This window comes from Equus caballus, chromosome 25 (assembly GCF_041296265.1).
Source record: "Equus caballus isolate H_3958 breed thoroughbred chromosome 25, TB-T2T, whole genome shotgun sequence".
Classification (NCBI taxonomy): domain Eukaryota; kingdom Metazoa; phylum Chordata; class Mammalia; order Perissodactyla; family Equidae; genus Equus; species Equus caballus.
The window spans coordinates 21,918,409-21,937,585 of NC_091708.1; the positions used below are offsets into that span (position 1 = coordinate 21,918,409).

General features: G+C 44.7%; 1 long non-coding RNA gene across 1 annotated transcript; it reads right to left on the reverse strand.

The window, feature by feature from the left end:
• Positions 1-1,844: 1,844 nt before the first annotated feature.
• LOC138920773 (uncharacterized) lies at positions 1,845-18,850 on the reverse strand. The gene is made up of 3 exons (XR_011432544.1): positions 18,652-18,850; positions 4,938-5,075; positions 1,845-2,709 (listed from the first exon to the last, which is right to left on the reverse strand). It is a non-coding gene; the product is annotated as an uncharacterized lncRNA (long non-coding RNA).
• Between the last annotated feature and the right edge of the window lie 327 nt (positions 18,851-19,177).

Consider the following 19,177-nt stretch of genomic DNA (forward strand, 5'->3'; position numbering starts at 1 on the left):
TCTACCTCCAATCCCACCAGCTCAACAGGTGTTCCAGATGAACAAATTACACTAGGCATGGGTAAATCAAGGTGGAGAGCTTCTTGTAAGAACAACTCTGGCATGGAAAGAATTCTAAAGCCAAGGTCAAAGTACGGATGTTGCACCAGACAGGCATTTGGGCCAGATTGTCAAGGTTTTCACCAAGAAACCAAAAGCTCTTTGAGCAACAAGACAGCGACAGAGCAGCAAAGCATGCAGTGAAATCATGGATATGTGCAAGGTGTGAATTGCTGATGACGATGGGGCCAGGGTAAAGACACCTTGCTGATCTCCAGGAGCACTGGTCTAACGCTGGTACTTGTGAACGCATCCTGCTCGGGTGTCTACCCTCTAGGAGCCAGGTTGATACATGGCCTCTCCTGGAGGCATACTGAAAGGCCAATCCAACTCTCCATGAAGAAGTAGGGAAAGACTCCTACACGTGGTGAGCATGAAGTCAGTTGCATTCCTGGAGCCATGTGGTCCCCATCACTCCTCGTCCCTTTTTTCCAGGCCTGTGCTGAACTATAAATTTTTTAAAGAAAGATTCCAGATAAACAGAGGCTCCTTGTTATTGGTCTAAGTTCAGAGCCTCTTTAAAGAATGATGAACAAATTATTTCCTTGTTTAGCACACAAAACTCAGTGGCTGTGCTCACATTTCAGGACTGTAAACTCTGAGGTGTGCCGGCAGTCAAACTAGGCTTTGATGTACGCCCTCTAAACAGTAAAAGTTTATTCCACCCACCCAAAGGGAACCTTGGTATTCTGGATGGTAAGCAGAACAGCCCTAGACTCTACGTCCCTTGAGCCATGGGCCCCAAAACGTTTGGTTGTGCCTAAAACTCATTTGCCCTTTCCGCTCAGGGGGAGGGAATGGAGAGGCGAAGGGGACTGTGTAATAGTTTCACATTCATAATCCCACTGTTTATTTCAAAACAGGAATTGTAATGATAATTATCAACCCATTTTATGTATGATTCTTCCAAGATCACATAGCTGGCATTCTGGATATAGAATTTACCCCAGATCCCCAAACCAAAGATCTATCATGCATTATGTCCAAAAAAGTCTTGCCAAAAGGAAAGGGTGGAGGATGGGAAATGTGATTTATTTGCCAAAGTCTTAGAATACCAGGATTTCACAGATTTTCAAAGATGGTGCCACATCTTTGATAGACTATTTGGTTCTTTTGAAGTAAAGCCAAGATAATGGGATACACTGCATTTGCTTTGTTAGGACCCCTTGTTTGGCTCTTCCAAAGTCCAGCTTTTTTAAATAAAATGGCATATTAGCAGCATTTTCAGTTTGCAGAGTCTGAATGGTCCCAATGTGGCAGCAGCGCAGAGCATGCTGGGAAGAGGCAGAGAGCTCCAGGGCACGTCCAGTGGCCCTGCATCACCTCTCTCCTGACCAAGACCTGCTGCTGCTGAGGCTAAAGATGAGTCAGTCTCCCTGCAAACCAAACAGTAATTAAGAGAGGATGCATTTTTAGACTGCTGTGGTCTGGTACTCTGCTGGCAGCTTTTGAAAGCTGTCAGACCTTGGCCAAGGGAAAAGGGAAGGGAGTACCATTCATTGCTTGAGTGACTATGACAGACTGGGCACTGTGCTAAGTGATCTACATCCTTAATGGCATTCCATCTCAACAGCATCCCTGTAAGATAGGACTTTCTAGTCTCATTTTTAAGAACGATGATAATAAGGTTAAGAGAGAAGAACTGACTTGCTCAAGATCACCAAGCTGGGACACACAGCTTCTAGAATTTAACCCCAGATCTGCCTGACTCCAAGTCTATTTTTATTTTAATATACCAATACTTGGCAGCCAAATTTTAATGCCCTTGGAATCTGCCACGTGCTCTAGGTTCTAGTTTCTCAAGAAAAGAGATGGAAACAATGGAGGCTCAGGCATTCCATATTAACAATGCCCAACTCACATTTGTCCTTCAAAATTCAACATGTCTCTTTTTTGGAATCATGCTCCTCCTGTGGTATGTGATTTGTGAACAGTGTTGTCTGTGCCCTCTTACTGATCCACGGTGAGATAAGTACAGAAATTGAAAGTACTGTACTTTACAGCTATAAACGTTTATAGCTATTTGACAGAGTAATTTTTTTTTAAATTTTTTTTTTAAAGATTTTATTTTTTCCTTTTTCTCCCCAAAGCCCCCCGGTACATAGTTGTGTATTCTTCGTTGTGGGTTCTTCTAGTTGTGGCATGTGGGACACCGCCTCAGCGTGGTCCGATGAGCAGTGCCATGTCCGCACCCAGGATTCGAACCACCGAAACACTGGGCCGCCTGCAGCGGAGCGCGCGAACTTAACCACTCGGCCACGGGGCCAGCCCCTTGACAGAGTAATTTTTTGCAGTGAATCAAATAAGGTATTTGGGCTTGTATTATACACATATATATATATATATCTTTTTCTCATTTTATTTTTCTAGTAACTCATTTTCAATGTGGTTTACAAAATTATCAGTATGGAATGGAATGGAAACTAAAGAAATAAAACTAGTTCTTCACCTCAAGTTTGAGAAGCACTTATCAAAGTTTGAGAGATCTTTGAAAGCAGGGACCATCTCTTGTGTCCATTAAATGAATATTTTGATGAAGGTCTGGATAACAGCAGAATCTCCCACTTAAGGTCCTGCTTCTTGCCGAAAACCATTTCAAGTATTTCTGATCTGAAGGGAGGCAAACCAAAGAGGCAATTAAAAACATGAACAGTAGAGTAAGAGGGCACTGGATTTGAATCCTGTGTCTGCAAATTAGCAGCTATGTGATCTTGAGCTAAGTTAGTTTGCTGTGACTTAGTCTCCTTCTCTATGAAAAAGAGACATACGTTAGGGAAATGCATAGCAAAACCAAACTGAGATACCAGATCACACCCATTAGGATAAAAAATGGAAAATAATAAACGTTGGTCAAGGTGTGGAGAAATTGGGACCCCTGTGCACTGCTGGTAGAAATGTAAAATGGTGCAGCAGCTGTGGAAAACCGTTGGGCGGTTCCTTAAAAAGGTAAACACAGAATTACCATACGATCCAGCAATTCCACTCCTAGGTTATACCCCAAACAATTGAAAACAGGGCCTCAGACAGATACTTGTACTCATGTTCATACTCTTGTTCATAGCAGCATTATTCACAATATTCTAAAAGGGCAAAAAAACCTTAATGTCCATTGATGAATGGATAAACAAAATGTGGTATATATGTACAATGGAATATTATTCACCCTTATTAAAAGATAAACCACAGCATATTAAAAATTTTAAGAGTTTAGTTGAGGAAAAGTTTATTCAGATTGGACAGAGCCAAACCAGAAGTGGTTAGGAGCCCACCACTGACAGCGGGCAGGGAAAAGACGTTTATAGAGAAAGTGTGGGAGCAAAGCAAGGTAATTATTTGATAGGCTATAGCTTAAGTGGTTGCCTTATTTGAGAAAGCCTCACTGGCTATTCGTGATTTGCTGTCCTTAGTTTTTTGATTTCGTAAACTTGAGGCAATTACAGACTTGAGTTTTGGTTTGCTGACATAGGCTGCCTAGGCATTAGAGTCCCCTCAGTCTAAGGACCTCCTTCTTGAATTAATTTAACCCCCTTAAAAAGGGAAAAAATTCTAATACATGCTACAACATAGATGAACTTCAAAAATGTTATGCTAAGTGAAATAAGCCAGACACAAGAGGACAAATACTGTATGAGTCCACGCACTTGAGGCATCCAGAATAGGCAGATTCATAGAGATGGAAAGTAGATGGTGGTTACCAGGGGCTGGAAGAGAGGGGAATGGAGAGTTATTGGTTAATGTGTACTGAGCTTCAGATTGGGATGAAGAAAAAGCTCTGGAAATTGATAATGGTGATGGTTGAACAACATTGTGAACATACTTAATGCCACTAAACTGTATACTTGAAAATAGTTAGAATGGTAAATTTTGTGTTAAGTACGCTTTGCAACAACAAAAAGAGAGAAATAGATGGTATTTTCCCTCCTATCCTGCTTATTCCTAACTGCTGTCAGTGTATGAGTCGTATTGAGCAGAGACTAGAAGGAAATGTGCCAAAGCAATTTTCTATATTTTCCAAATGTTCTCTAGTAAGTCAGTATTCCTTTCATGATTGGGAAATAAAAAATACGTAAAAACAAATTTTGTTTGAGAAGTAGGATTTAAAAACCAATGCTCTGCCCATCAGAACTTCGAGGACATGTCTTTACTGTAGGATCAGGCTCTTTTGTCTAGAGGCATCACCACAAGCAGCTACAGCCAGCCACGTTTCGTGTGTGTGTTCAATGTCTTGGGCTATTTTTAAGATGTTTAGATGATTGGTGAAACCCCAACAGCACTTGTCTGGAAGATGTTGGCTCTCCATTTCTAAGGTAAATTTAAGGCACGTGTATTATCATTTCCCTTCAGTTATCTGCCTTTGGAGTGGGCGTGCCACTGAGTTTTAAGTTCAAGTTTCCGCTAATGCTGCCTTGGTCTCCCTAAATTACTTACTGCAGTTAGGGGCAGAATTGCAGGCAGCATTTGGAGGGCGCAACGAGATGTACTCACTCAGCAAATTCTAATAGAGCAGCTCCTAGGGCCCGGGCACCAGGGGTGCAGGGAGCACTCGGTGGGGTTTCTGCTAATGTGGAGCTCACAGTCGACAGGGGGAGACAGATGAGTAAACAAATGAATAAATGGAACGTGACAGCTTAATTACGAAGCTAGCCATGTCTAGTGGGACCACAGTCAGGAATTGTACAATTCAGGAAACTTTCCTATGGCCCCTCCATCTGAAGTGGAAATGCCCAGTGACCCTCCCTAATCTTTCTCTTCCACCCATATCTGTCCCTCTGTCACCTCACTTGTATAATTTCCTTTGTCATCAAGAGCTCACACCATCTTGTTTACTTGTGACTTACACGGTAATGAAAACTCCAGGAATGGGGATGCCATGTGTCTCTCCGTCACCACTGTACGTCCAGCATCTAGAACAGCGCCCAGCTCTGGGCAGTGGCACCTGCAGAATTTCCATGTGGGGGCTGTTTAGGGACAGCAGCCTGTGTGGAATGAGAGTTGGACTAAAGTTCCATTTTCATGCAAGCCCTATGTTACTTGTTCCAGCGATCACAAGTTCATTTGGCACAACTTTGGTGGGGACACTGCCAGAGATTTGGGAAAAGCAGTTCCAGACATCTCCCCCCTAGCTGCCCCCTTGTGACACCACTGCCCCATAACCTCTTAGAACTCCAAAGGACCCATGGTTGTTTATTCTAAACTTCTAATATAATTTAAAATGAAGCAATGCCAGAAAGAGATGACAAAAATTATGCTGTGTTTTCAATGTTTGTATGTACCAAATGAATGTTTTAAAAAATAGAATGCCACATTATTCTTTTAGTCACAGAATAATTCAAGTATTTTTTAGAAACTGAATTATAGTACACCTTGGACAATATGTTCCTGTAATGGGACACAAATTTAAAATTGCATGATAAATGACTTCTCTTAATCCCGTAGGTAACCTCATTTGGAAAAAATGCCTCAAACCTCAATCTATTCATATGAAGCCCATGCTAAGCAGTCCTCAGCTTCCACCCCCATGTCACTATGCTTTGTATTGGCCCTTCCTGGCACATGGTAACTGCTCGCCAAATGGCTTATAAATAAATGCTAAGGGAATACACATATGAAGGCATGAATGAATGAAGTCAAGAAAGAAGGGTGTCTGGATTGAGTTTACAAAGATGAGCAGCATCCCCAGAAGCTTGGTGGTAGGAAGATAAGCAGCTTTCTAGGTTGAGGGGATAGGTGTACAAAAGTATGGCATTGACAAATAGAACCACGTGTTCTGGGAATTGCAAACAAGACAGAGCCACAAATAATGCAGGGGCTGTAGTGCAATCTCCAGTGTGAGAGCTGGCAAGGGGCCAGATCCACCGGGCTCTGGGAAGAGCTTGGAGCTGATGGGGAGGCACTGAAGGCCTTTAAGCAAGACAGAGAACATGATGTGACTTGACTTTTAAAAAGATCACTTTGATCCCAGTGTAGAGCAGGGGCCAGCCAACTATGGCCTGTGGGACGAATCTCACCCTCCACCTGTCTTTGTAAATAAAGTTTTGTTGGATCACAGCCACATTCATTCTTTTGCATATTGTCTGTGCTGCTTTCGCACTGCAAAGGCAGGGTTGAGTAGTCGTGATGGAGACCATTGGGCCCACAAAGCCAGAAATGTTCACCATCTGGCCCTTGACAGAAAAAAATTGCTGACCCCTTTTCTGGAGGAAGAGGGAGGAGAAAGTGAGTTCAGAGGCAAGGAGAGCAGTTAGGAGCCTGCCAGGAGCCAGTAGACTGAGGATGGAGAGGAGGGGCAGATACAGGGGGATGTCAAGGGAATAGAATTGTCAGGACTCAGTGTTTGGTGGGGGATGGAGGGAGGGTGCTCAGATGACTCTCTGCTTCTCTCTAGGGTGACCAGGTAGAGGTTGCATCATTCACTGAGAAAGGAAAACGGATCTGGGGACAGGGAAGAAAGATACTGACTACAGTCTTCAACATGTTGAGTTTGAGGCTCCTCTGGGATATCTAGGTAGAGATGTCCTCCAGGCAATAAGAAGACCAAGCCTGGAGCAGCCTGGAGACACAAATCTAGGAGTCTTCAGCATCGTATAGGAGGTGGTTAAAGCAGTCTGGGAGAGTTTACAAAGAGAAGAGCTGTGGACTGAGGATGGAGATCTGGGAGCCGTCCTAGAGCTCAGTTAGGGGCAGACAGACGCATGAGGAGCCCAGAGCCCTGGGGAAGGCTACCTCCTACCCAGGAGCCCAGGGTCCTGCCTCCTCCACCTTCTCCCACCAAGACAGAGTGGGGCTCGAGGCTGGGGGGAAATTTCCCCTGCCTCCCAGCTCTATGGACACCATCATTTCTCCGTAGAATGGCCCCATCCTGGTGAAGCCTGAAGGAGTCAAATCCTTTTCTATTTATCACTCCAAGCACTGCTCTCAGGCCATGTCAAAGTGATGCCAAATGCCAGCATGAAAAATAGACTGCCCTGTGAGATGCTTGGAAACTGGCAGTGATGGACCAGATTTCTCTCTTTTCATCCAGGCAAAGTTTTATTGGTGGGCATTTGTTCTATCAATGTCCAGTTAAAGAGTTGTCTATATATTTTCTTCCAGAGACATTTCAGTCAGGCCCCTGTCCCCAAGATCATGACCTTAGCTCTGGACTTAGAAGGATCATATATACATATAGATATATGTATGAACATATGATATATATCATATGTAAATGTATACTATACATATCAAATATATAGCATACACACACATACACACATGAACTTTTTTTTTTTTTGGTCCACTGACAGACTGATGCCCAAAAGGAGAAGGAGCTTGCAAGAAAGTTAACAAGTTTATGGCAAAGCTAAAAATATCCCATGTCTTCTGACTCTAACCCGGGTATTCTGTCTCACCTGGTTCCTCCTCAGTGTCCCACAGGCCTTCACCATCTCGATGTGGGTTTGAAGGCTGTTCCTCTCCCCTTCCCACTTCTCCCACTCGAGCCCTCTCTCACCTAGGATGGTGTCCCATAGACACATGCAGTCAAAGTGTAAGGTTTCAAGGAGTGGAAAGCGTATTCTCCACACCTCTGACCTTCCTTGGGCACTCTGGTCTCCTGCCCAGCCCTGACTCCTCCCTCCAGAGGGGCAGTGAGTCCTCTAGTTGGTGGCAACAGCACTTGCTCCATGGCTCCCTATGGGCATCTTCATCAAAAATCCTGAGCCTGGGGATTCACTCAACTTCTCCCCTGCCACTCCAAACCAGAGCAAGTAGTGACTGTGGTTTAGCAGGTCTGTTCTGCAGACTCCAACTTCCTTACGGTCTAACTATTCCACGGTCAGGCGCGTGTGGCTCTCACACTAAATCATGCATCCAAACAAGGTTTTATCATATTGAAAGTCATCTTTTGATATCCACTATGCTGACTTTTGCATCTGCCTCTCAATTTGTTCCAACTGTAGGTAGAAATTAGGGAGGTTATCAACTTTTCAGAACAGTCAAGCAGGAATTTTCAAAATAAAAACTCCAGTGTGTCTGCGTAAGGTATGGAGGAGGGGAAGGTTGCTCTGATGTTTTTGTCTTCACGGTAATTTACGTGAGACTCACATGCTATACTCCTCTGAGAAAGAGGAAGCCCAAAGCTGAGAATATTATATTTCGCTTGGCAACGAGGCCAGTCACAATCTGGCCCCAGCCTGCCTATCCAGCCTCATTCGCCATAGCTGTCTGCTCTGCAGCCAAATTCATTTTTCCCTCAAACATAATCCAGATCTTCCAGCCACTAGCCCTTTGCTCATACAGCTCTTCCCACATCTCTACTTTCAGCTCTAGTTTGAGCCTCTGTGCGGCAGGGCTGAAGGAGACATGAAAAAGAATGGGCTACCTTAAGGCATGAGCCCTCTGGCCTATAGTACTTTCCTAGGGCTGCCAGAACAAAGTACAACAAACTGGGTGGCTTCAAACAACAGAAATTTATTCTCTCCCAGTTCTGCAGGCCAGAAGTTTGAAATCAAGGCGTCAGGAGAGCCTGCCTTCTCTACAAGGTAGACTCCTTTCTTGTTTTTTCCTCGCTTCCGGTGGGGGCCAGCAATCCTTGGTGTTCTTTGGCTTGCAGCTGCATCATTCCAATCTCTGCCTCTGTTGTCACACGGCATTCTTCCTTACATGTCTATGTGTCTCTGTGCCTTCATATGGCATTGTCCTCTCTGTAAGGACTCCAGTCGTATTGGATTAAGGGCCCACCCTAATGACCTCATCTTAAATTGATCACAGCTGCAAAGACCCTGTTTCCAAATAAGGTCACATTCACAGGTGCCTGGGGTTAAGACTTCAGCATATCTTTTTGGCAGACATAACTCAACCCACCACAGGACCTATTCATTTTTGAAGGCTCAGTCTAATATCCTTGGTGACTGTGCCCTATGGGGCCCTTCCTTCCTCCACTCTATCAGGAATCAGTCTCCTTCTTTTGGTACTTGTCTTATACTGCCTCATAGATGTGGTAATTTGGAGAAAATGAACAAGAGAAATGAATTGTGCACGGAGATGAGAATGTTAACTTGGGCCCAAGATCCTACTTTATGTATGCATAGTCTCTCACAACTATAGAGTTTCTGCATTCATTCTTTGGCCCTACCTGAAATCTACATAGTGATCTGGCGCAAGGAAGCCTCTCACAGAATGCAAGATTGAATGGAGGCACTGGCACAAACTAACCACAGCTGGCCAGGAAAGCCCTGGCTAACGGACGTCCCATGGGTCCCTCTGAGGTGTGTGCCTCAGCCTGCCTGCCAGGCAAGCAGCATCCTCCCACTGATTTTTCTGGATATTGCCGAATCCCGAAAGTGGTCTCTTCCAGAGCAAGAGCAGTATGTGGTTTGGCTGAGTCAGGGCCACTTCCTTCCCCCACCCCAGTATTCGCAGCTCCCTGTAGCAGCACAACCAGCAGGCCCAGGCTGCTTCTCCACCTACATTCCTAAGCCACCCCACTTGGCCAAAATGAATACCTGCAATCTTGCCACCAGCACTTGAGGGATACTGGCTGCCCCTTGAGAGGCCAGCAACTGCTGACCTGGGCTGAATTCTAGATACCTACAAACCTCCGAGTTGCAGCCATTATTTAGCCCAGGCCACAGGGCAGGAGGACTTTGTAATATAGAAATCATTAGAACGAGATCCCCCTGCATTCCCAATCCCAGCTCTGTCTTTAGGCAAAGCTCTGACCTTGGACAAACTGATGTAATTCTGTGCGATGGATGGGTCTCATGTCGAAAAGGGTTTAATGATAATTTCCTTGAAGCATTATTGCGAGGCAGCTTAGTGGTTACGAATATGGGTTCCGGAGTTAGGAGTCCAAATTCAAACACAGACCGTCAACTTGGAGCAAATCACTTACCCCATCAAGCTGTAGTCTCCTTGCTGAACTGTTATTAGTCAAGACAACTGTATTAGTTTCCTATGCTGCTCGAACAAATTATCACCAACTTGGTGGCTTCACAAGACAAATTTATATGCTTACAGTTCCAGAGGCCAGAAGTCTGAAGTCAGTTGCACTGGGCCACAAGCAAGGTGTCAGCAGGGCTGTGCTCCCTCCAGAGGCTCCAGGAAAGAAGCCCTGTTCTGCTCCTTTTCAGCTCTGAGAGCTGCATTCCTTGGACTGTGGCTACTCTGTCCAGCTTCAAAGCCAGTAGCACAGCATCTTCAAGTCTCCCTCTGCTTCCATCATCACGTCACCTTCAGCCTTCTGTGTCAGATCTCCCCTTGTCACCCGCTTATAAGGACACTTCTGACTGCATTTAGGGCCCACCGAGACAATCCAGGGAAATCTCCCCATCTCATCCTTAGCTTAATCACATCTGCAAAGTCTCTTTTGACACATAAGGTAATTGACAGATCCCAGGGGATAGGACCTAGATATCTTTGGGAGCCGTTATTCAGTCTACCACGACCACATTAAAAATGTGGGTCAACCAGTGTAGCATAGCACCAGATCCCTCAGAACAGTCCCCTGCTTTCCTGCCTCATGGGAGAGGCAGAGGCATCCAGAAGCAGCAGCAATTTACTACCTGGATTTGAATTATTTCAATATTTTAACACCCAGCTACATCAGCTACTATGAGCCCTGCTATTAGTAAATAGCTCAGAGACCAATCATCATGATTAGATTCCACAATCCATGTTAAGTACTCAGTACAATGCCTGACATACAGTAAATGCCGAATAAATGTTAGTTATTAATGTTGTTATTCATAGTGACATGGTACCTGCCAGGGGCCTGAACTCTGTTCTGAGTGGACCAATTCCACCAAAAGACCAGAGCTCTCCCACCTGCAGGCTGCCTCTCTGCTGTTGCTTCAAGCAGCACAGATAGCCCAGCATACCTAGGCGCTGACCCTCTTGGATGCCAGTTCTCCCCATCTTTCTCAATTTCCTCCACCCTTCTCCCTGGACTGGCTCTCACTCTCAGCTCCCCCAGATTCAGGACTTCATTTATCTTCTGCAGTTGGCACTCCAATCAGAAAGTTCAGTCAACATACCCATTCATCAGCCCTAGTTTGCCCAAAGAATAAATTATGCTTCCCACTTCCTCATCTACATATTATGTGCTGTGGCCAAGAATGTACTGGATGCTTCCAACTGCCTGGGAAGTGGCCAGATATCCTGAGCCTGGAGTTTGTGCACTGGAGCCAGGCCCTGACAGTTGCAAGAAATCTCCTGCTCAAAGATCCATTACTCTGAACCGATTGGCTGAGCCTGGATGAGGGCCCCAGGCCCTACCCATCCCTGTGAGCTGACTGTGAGCCTGCTCAGGGGCTCTAAGGCAACTACCTTCTCATGAAGCCCAGTATATGTGGCCCTACTGGAATCCTTCCACAAGAAGGAAGTTTCCAGGCATCCCTCGGTGCTAATGGCCAGTTAATCTTTAAGTTTAGCTCTCCAATTACCCCTTCATTTTTTTTTACATCTAATACTTAGAGTGCCAATCCTGGGTCAGAACCCTTGCCAGGCTCTGGAAATCCAAACTCAGTGATAATAGCTACTGCTTATTAAGTGATTGTTATGTGCTAGGAACTTACATCAACCCTCCAATTGTAATAAGATGCAGGAACTGAGGCTTATGTAGGTTAAGTAACTTGTAAATGGTGTTGCCAGGTCTTCAACTCAGAATGTCAAAATCTTGTTGTTTTGGTTTTTCCCTACAATATATCATACTGCCTGTGAATAGAAAACAATTCTTGCACTTAGAAGTTTGTACTTAGTGGGAGCATGTGCCATAATTAACTAACCGTCCCCTTTTATCATCTGAGCAAGGTGGTAGGAGCATGGAAAATACAGGACTACTCTCCTATGCCAGTAATCTCCTCAGAGACCACCCAATTTAACCTCCCACTGTGCAGATGGGGACACTGAGTCACTGAGAGGGATAAAGACTCCACCAAGGCCTCACAGTGAGTATATAGAAGAGTTAGGACCAGAGCAGCCTCCTATAGCCCAGCCCAAACAACCTCTCCCCACACACAGCTCCTTCCCAATACCTGGGTCCCCAGGAAATGGAAGAGTTGGGATTAGGGTTGCCAGATTTAGCAAAAACCAAAACATGGTGCCCAGTTCAGCTTGAATTTCAGATAAACAAGCAAATTTTTGTATATGTATATCCCAAGCAATACTTGGGAGATATTTATACCAAAAAAAAAATTATTCACTGTGTATATGAAACTCAAATTTAACTGCATCTCCTGTATTTTATTTGGCAACTCTGGTTGGGATGGATCCCAGGACAGCCATGGCTTTGGGAAGGGGCAGCTTGAAGGAGAGTGGCATCCATCCCTCAGTTGTTTTCCAGCTGATTATTTGAAATTCAGAGAAATGGCCTACAGATTGAGTGGGAGGAAGTCGAGGGAAAGGTCTGGATGATACACAATCAGAATCTGCAGCATCCAACCAGCTGGGAGGTCCATGTTCACACAAGCCCTCTAGGAAGGGAGGGGTAAAGGGACATGGAGGGACTGCAACAGGAAGAGGACTCCCAGAGAAAGGGACAGCTCTCAGAAGAAGCAGAGCTCTTCCAAGAAGTGGTGGTCACCAGGAGGATTAGGTAGTGGTGGCAGGGGCAAAGCAGGCAGAAAGGACAGTTCAAAAATGCCTCCTGAATTTTTGATATCCCATGTTAGCCTTCTCAGCATCTGGTAGCTTGCTACAATGGAAAAAAAAATTCAAGATTTGGCTTAAGAATTTCTAGTCACATCAGCACCACTTCCCAGCTCTGTGACCTGGAGACATTTATAGAGCATTTCTTGAGTTTTTTCCTTTATAAAATGACATTCACAGAGCTGTTGTTCAAATCAGACAAGGAAGAGGATACAACTTGATAGAGTGCTGGCATAAACACCAGCTCCTACTGCGGTAAACGCTAAGTGTCTATTGAATGAAAGATGTTTTCATACTTCCTCGCTCTTCCCCTTAAAAATACTTCAGGATCTTAAAGCAAATCCCATTTGTGAATGAGTTCTCCACTGCTTTATCACTCCTTGTTCTTCCGGTTTGACAAGAGACTAATTGAATGACTTGAGGCTGTGAAGGGGCCAGACCCCCGTGGTCCCTGGTTCCATCGTCATTTGGCGGAGCTGCTTTGGCTCTCAGCAGCACACTGGGCATTATTAAATAATTTCCTGTAGCAGTGAGTTGTAGGAAACCGTCCCCTAGTGCGTAAAAGTTTTGAGGATGAGGTCAAGTAAGGATTATCGGTGTTAAAAAGTAATTATGTGGAGAGACAGGGGTGGGAGTTGAGACAATGGGGAGCCAAGAGAGAAGGAAGAGGGAAGGAGGGAAGAGGGGGGAAGGGAGGAGAGAAGGGAGAAGAGCTAGGTTGTGCCAGCATCTGGTTACCCCCCGCTCGAGAGTCAGCACCTTTGGCAACTAAGAACAATTTTTTGAGCTCCCTGAACCACTTTCCTGATCTACAAAAAAATCAGACTCTATTTACAGATGGGTTGAGCTGATAATTACTGGAAAATATTAGCAATTTTTCCAGTATTTATTAATACCTTATGATACACATGGTATATTCTGATCCATCATCTTACTTGAATCTCAGATGACTCTGAAGTTAGCAAGATAGTGATTATTAGCCATGTTTCACACTGAGATTGAAGGAGATCAAGGATTTTCCCTTTATCAGGAGGTTAGTAAATGGCACAGCTAACTGCTATTGGACGAATCACTGTTCTCCGTGTCCCTGGGACCCACAGAGCGCCTGCTGTGGGCAAGGCCTTGTGGTAGATGCTGAGAGTGAGCTCGCTCAAGCCAATCTGGTCCCTGCCTTCCAGGAGCCTACCGACCACTGGGGAACACAGACATTTAGTAAATAACCATCCAGATAAACATGTAATTACACACTATGATAAATGACACGATGAAATGAAACAACTAAGTCTCTTAGAGAATAAGACAGACGGGAAATAACTAAGATGGGCAAGGATTTAGAAGTCCTAACTGCTGAAGGAAAGTGTAGGCGAAACAAAGTGTGAGTCTGATTTAGCCAGACCCAGAATGAGGCATTCCAGGCACAGGGAAGGACATATTTGAAAGCATAAAACTGCCAGGACTCTATCGAGGTCAGAGTGTATTTTTTCACATGGGAGAGAAATGTGAGATTAGGTGGAGAGTTAAAAAAGGGTAGCTCAGTGGTCCTCAACCCTGGCTTCACCTAAAAATCACTGGGGGGAGGTTTGAAAAAGTACCGGTGCCCAGGTCCCATAGGCAGAGATCTTTTTTTGTTGTTTCTTCCTTTGAGGAAGATTAGCCCTGAGCTAACTGCTGCCAATCCGCCTCTTTTTGCTGAGGAAGACTGGCCCTGAGCTAACATCCGTGCCCACCTTCCTCCACTTTATACGTGGGACGCCTACCACAGCATGGTTTGCCAAGCGATACCATGTCTGCACCCGGGATCCAAACCAGAGAACCCCAGGCCGCCAAAGTGGAACGTGCGAACTCAACTGCTGTGCCACCGGGCTGGCCCCCAGCAGAGATCTTAATAGTTGCTCTGAAGTGGGCTCTGGATATAAGAACGTTGAAAAAGCTCCCAGGTGATTCTAATGTACAACCGAGGAAGAATACCACTGGGCTAGACCTTTTAGAACAGGATAAGTTGTTTCAATTTTCTACTAATGGGAAGGCAATTTTTTAACTGAATGTTTTTAAGCAAGAAGTGAGACAATATCAGATCTGCATTTTTAGGTGATCACTCAGGATGCTGTATGGAGATCAAAAGTGGGGAGGCAAGTGAGCAGACTTTCAATAGCCCAGAAGAGAAAATGGAGGCTAAGCTGGGGTATTAGCAATGGAGATGGAGAAAGTGCAAGGAATCAAGATATATTTGGGAGGTTGAATCAATGGGTAATGTATTTGTGTAGGGCTCCTGGAGACTTGATTTCCAAGATTCCGGAACTTCTGAGATAATCATCTGGGTAGATGGTGGTACCATTTAGGTGGAAATAAATGAAGGAGAAGCAAGTCCAGAGTGGTTTTGCGTCTGTTAGGTGTTGTTTTGTTTGGTTTTGTTTTTTTGGTGAGGAAGATTGGCCCTGAGCTCACATTCATTGCCAATCTTCCTCTTTTTGCTTGAGGAAGATTGTTCCTGAGCTAACATCTGTGCCAGTCTCCCTCTATTTTGTATGTGGGACGCCACCACAGCATGACTTGATGAGTGCTGTATAGGTGCGCACCGGGATCTGAACCTGTGAACCCCCGGCCACCAAAGTGGAGTGCACGAACCCCACCACTACACAACCATGCCGGACCCTCATCTGTTAGATTTGAGATGCCTGGGGACATTGCAAGTGGAGCTGTCAAAGAGGCAGTCTGAAGTACAATTCTGGAGCTCCAAAGAGGTCTGGGCTGGAGATGTAAATTTTAGAGTTGTCAGTGGGTGGATGATCTTTAAGATCAATGTGTGCGAATGAGATTGGTTAGAGAGCACGAGGAGAACCAGGAACTGAGTCCTGAGGATCTCCGATATTTAAGGGGTAGGAAGATCTAGAGATGCTGACCAGGGGGACTAAGAAAGGAAGGAGGGGAAAAAACCCTATGAGAATGTGGTGCAGCTGGAGAAAAAGACGTGTTTGAGGAAGTGGGCAGTGATCAGAGGCGGCATCAAACACTGCTGGGATGGCAAGTCAGACAGAAGGCTGACATGTTCCACTGGGGATGGCAGCATGGAGGCTTTCAATGACTTGTGAAGGAGCAGCTTTGGTGGAGTAATGGGGACAGAAACTAGTGTGTAGTAGTCTATAGAGTGAATGGGTACCCCAGGACTCAGCAATTCCATTAATAGTGTTAAAAAAAATTAACTGAGTCATATTAAAAATTTCAAGAATTTTTTTGAGCAAACATTGATTTGAATCAAGCAGGACCAAACCTGAAGTGGTTCAGAGTGCTCCACGACAGAAGCCAGGGGAAAGACTTTTATAGAGAAGATGCGGAAGCAAAGCAAAGAATCGTTTGATTGGCTATAGCTTAAGGGATGCCTTATTTGGAAAAGCCTAATTGGCTGTTTGTGATTGCATGTCCTTAGGTTTTGATTTCTTAAACTTGAGGCATTTCAGGCTTAGGTTTGGGTTTGCCTTTGTAGGCTACTAAGGCATTAAAGCCACCTCAGTCTAATGGCCTCGTTTCACTAATTTAACAATTGTCTGTGGGAGACACTTGCATGTGAAAACAAGGAGTTACATGAAAGCATGTTTATTGAAGCAGTGTTCATATTCGCAGAAAAACCAAAATCAACTTAAAAGTCCCTCTAGAGCAGAATGGAAAATTAATCCGGGACAAGGGAGCAGCTGTAGAGCGCGGGGGTGAAGGGCGAAGGCCCTGGAGCCAGGCTGCCTGCTTCCAAACCCACATTTTCCATGTCCTTGCAGGGTGACCATGGGCAAGTGACTGAACCTTTCTATAAAAGGGGACTAATAATAGATTCAGAGGAGTGTTTTGAGGATTAAAGGGAGTTAAAATATAAAGTAAGTTCAAATAAACATCTCAAATTAATACACCCCATTTTATAACTCAAAGGGTATCAAGATAACTTTTATGACTCCACTTTACAGAGAAGCAGAAGACAGCCTGGTAAGGGGAAAGTAGCTCGTGTATCTTATTAGAGGCTGTGAGTCTGCTCCCCAGGTGCTTCCAGAACGAGGCTCCTTCACCACGCCGCTCTGCCCCCAGACAGCAAATTTGAGTCTCATGATTCTTATCCAATGCCTTGCTAAAGTCAAATACTTAGGAGGCAATACAAATATCATTTTGAAAAAATATCTTCAAACTCATGAACTAGCATCAAACAACACTAACAAATGTAAAATGACACTCACGGGTCATGGCTCTCATCTATGAAATACGAGTTAAAATCAGAAAAAACTATTTTTGCCTGGAAATGTGATGTTGTTATCCTTGGTAGTTGTTTAAGGTTGAGAGCGTTCCCTTTGATGAGCCACTTACTTGCTTTTTTGTTAAAATATAAAGTAATCTAGGTTTAGCCTAAATTTAAGGCAGCCTTATCTCCTCCTTCATCATCCTCCTTTCACGTTCCCATTGTTTATCCTACTTCCTGATTACCCCCTCCTGACCCCAGAGCCTCAGTTTGTCTGTTTGGGGGCCCAGCAGCCTCCTACTCTTTCTTCCTGCCTCTAGACACTGGCCTTCAAGCTACCCTTCAATGCTCCCTCATAACAATCCACACTGATAACAAATAAACCTTTGTAAAAGGCCAATCTGCTCATTCCTCTTACAGCTTACTCCCTTCAGGGGCTCCTTATGGTCCTCTGAATGAGGTCCTTAGCACAGCAGACAAGATCCTCTGTGACTTGTTGGGCTCTGCTGTTATGACCCTCCTCACCTCCATCTCAGTTCCTCACTAGGTTTTCTCACCTCCCCACCCTTTCCCAGGTTGCTCTCTCTGCCTTTCCCCTGTCTTCATCTGCATAGCCTGGGCTCACCCTTTAAGATTCTAATCATGCCTCCCACCCCTGAGGAAGCCTTTCCTCGGACCCTTGACTATACCCTTCATCCACTCCTCCATGGGTTGGCTGCCCTCTGGGCTCCCACAGCAGCACCCTGAGTTTGCATCTATCTTTAGCATTTATCATACCCAGTTATTGGTGGTTTCTTCATATGGCTCTCTCTCTCTCTCCACTAACCTAGGAATTCCTCTAGGGCAGAGATCATTTCTCATTCCTCTCAGTGTCCTCAGTGAGTCTGGGAAATGTTATGCACGGACACAATAGCCTAGATGCACAACTGAATTTTATTCCAGGACCTTGGAATTTGCTTCATAACTGGGAAAAGGCACAGAAGAAGTCATGGCTTCCCGATTTTCCAAGATTTCTAATTGTACCCAGTCAGGCAGGGCACATATACTTGCTAGATGTTTTTGAGGTGCTTAGAAACTTGTTTTGTCTGTGACTGCACTTTTTAAAAAAGTCTATGTTTATGTTTTCCAAGTGAGGTAAATAGTTAGAAAGACTTCACATTTTATAATTCCATAGATATTATGCTGCTGACTAGTTAAACAAATAATTGTGTGCCTCATAAAGATGACTTAATTTCACAAGTGAGTTGTACTGCAGTAAATATTTACTTCTAAATGCAATTTTGTTGAAAAACCTCTCAGAACACTTTCATTAAGCTCGTATGATGCACAGGCTGTGTAAAATTAAATTATTAAATCATTAAATTATTAAATCACTGTTCAGAGGGAAGATATTTTTTAAATAAAGAGAAACACATGCTTTCAATGCATCACACACTTTTTTAGGGCTACTTACGTGCCTTGTCTTGAGGTGACCACATTACCCTTGATATCTGCATTAGCCTTTACTTCTCTCCCTCTCTCTCCCCCTCCCTCTCTCTCTCTCCCCCTCTCTCTCTCTCCCTCCCGCTCTCTCTCTCTCTCCCTCCCTCTCTCTCTCTCTTTCTCCTGCGCGCGCGCGCGCGCGCGCACGCGCACACACACACACACACACACACACACACACACACACACACACGCTCCATAGGCAAGTCCAAAACAGAGCCACGATCTCTTACCTTCTCTCCATCTCACCACTCCAGCTCTGGTCAATTACCTCTTACATGGATCCTTGCAGTAGACTTAAACATCTCCTAATTCCATTCTTGTCATCTCTCAATCCATTTTCTGCACAGCAGCCAAGTGAACTTTGTAAAATCTAAACTGTGTGATAACACTCACTTGTGTAATACCTTCTGATGACTTCTCAAGTTCCTCACAATAAAATCCAAACTTCTTACCATCAGCAAGAAAGCCCCACGTGACCCAGTTCCTGTCCCTCATCCCACTCCTGACACATCACTACCCCTTAAGCTCTCTATGCTCCAACTGCTCTGGGCACTTCTCTCTGCCTAGATCACGAGACAGTTCTCACCCCAAGAATTCTGCAATCACTGTTGCTTTTCCCTAGAATGCTCTTTCCCCCACTCTTTGCATGGCTGACACTTCTCATTCAGGACTCAGACAGAATGGCTTCCTCTGAGAGAGCTTCCCTTCCTTCCACTCACACTATCACATAACTGTTTTATTTTATTCGCAACACCT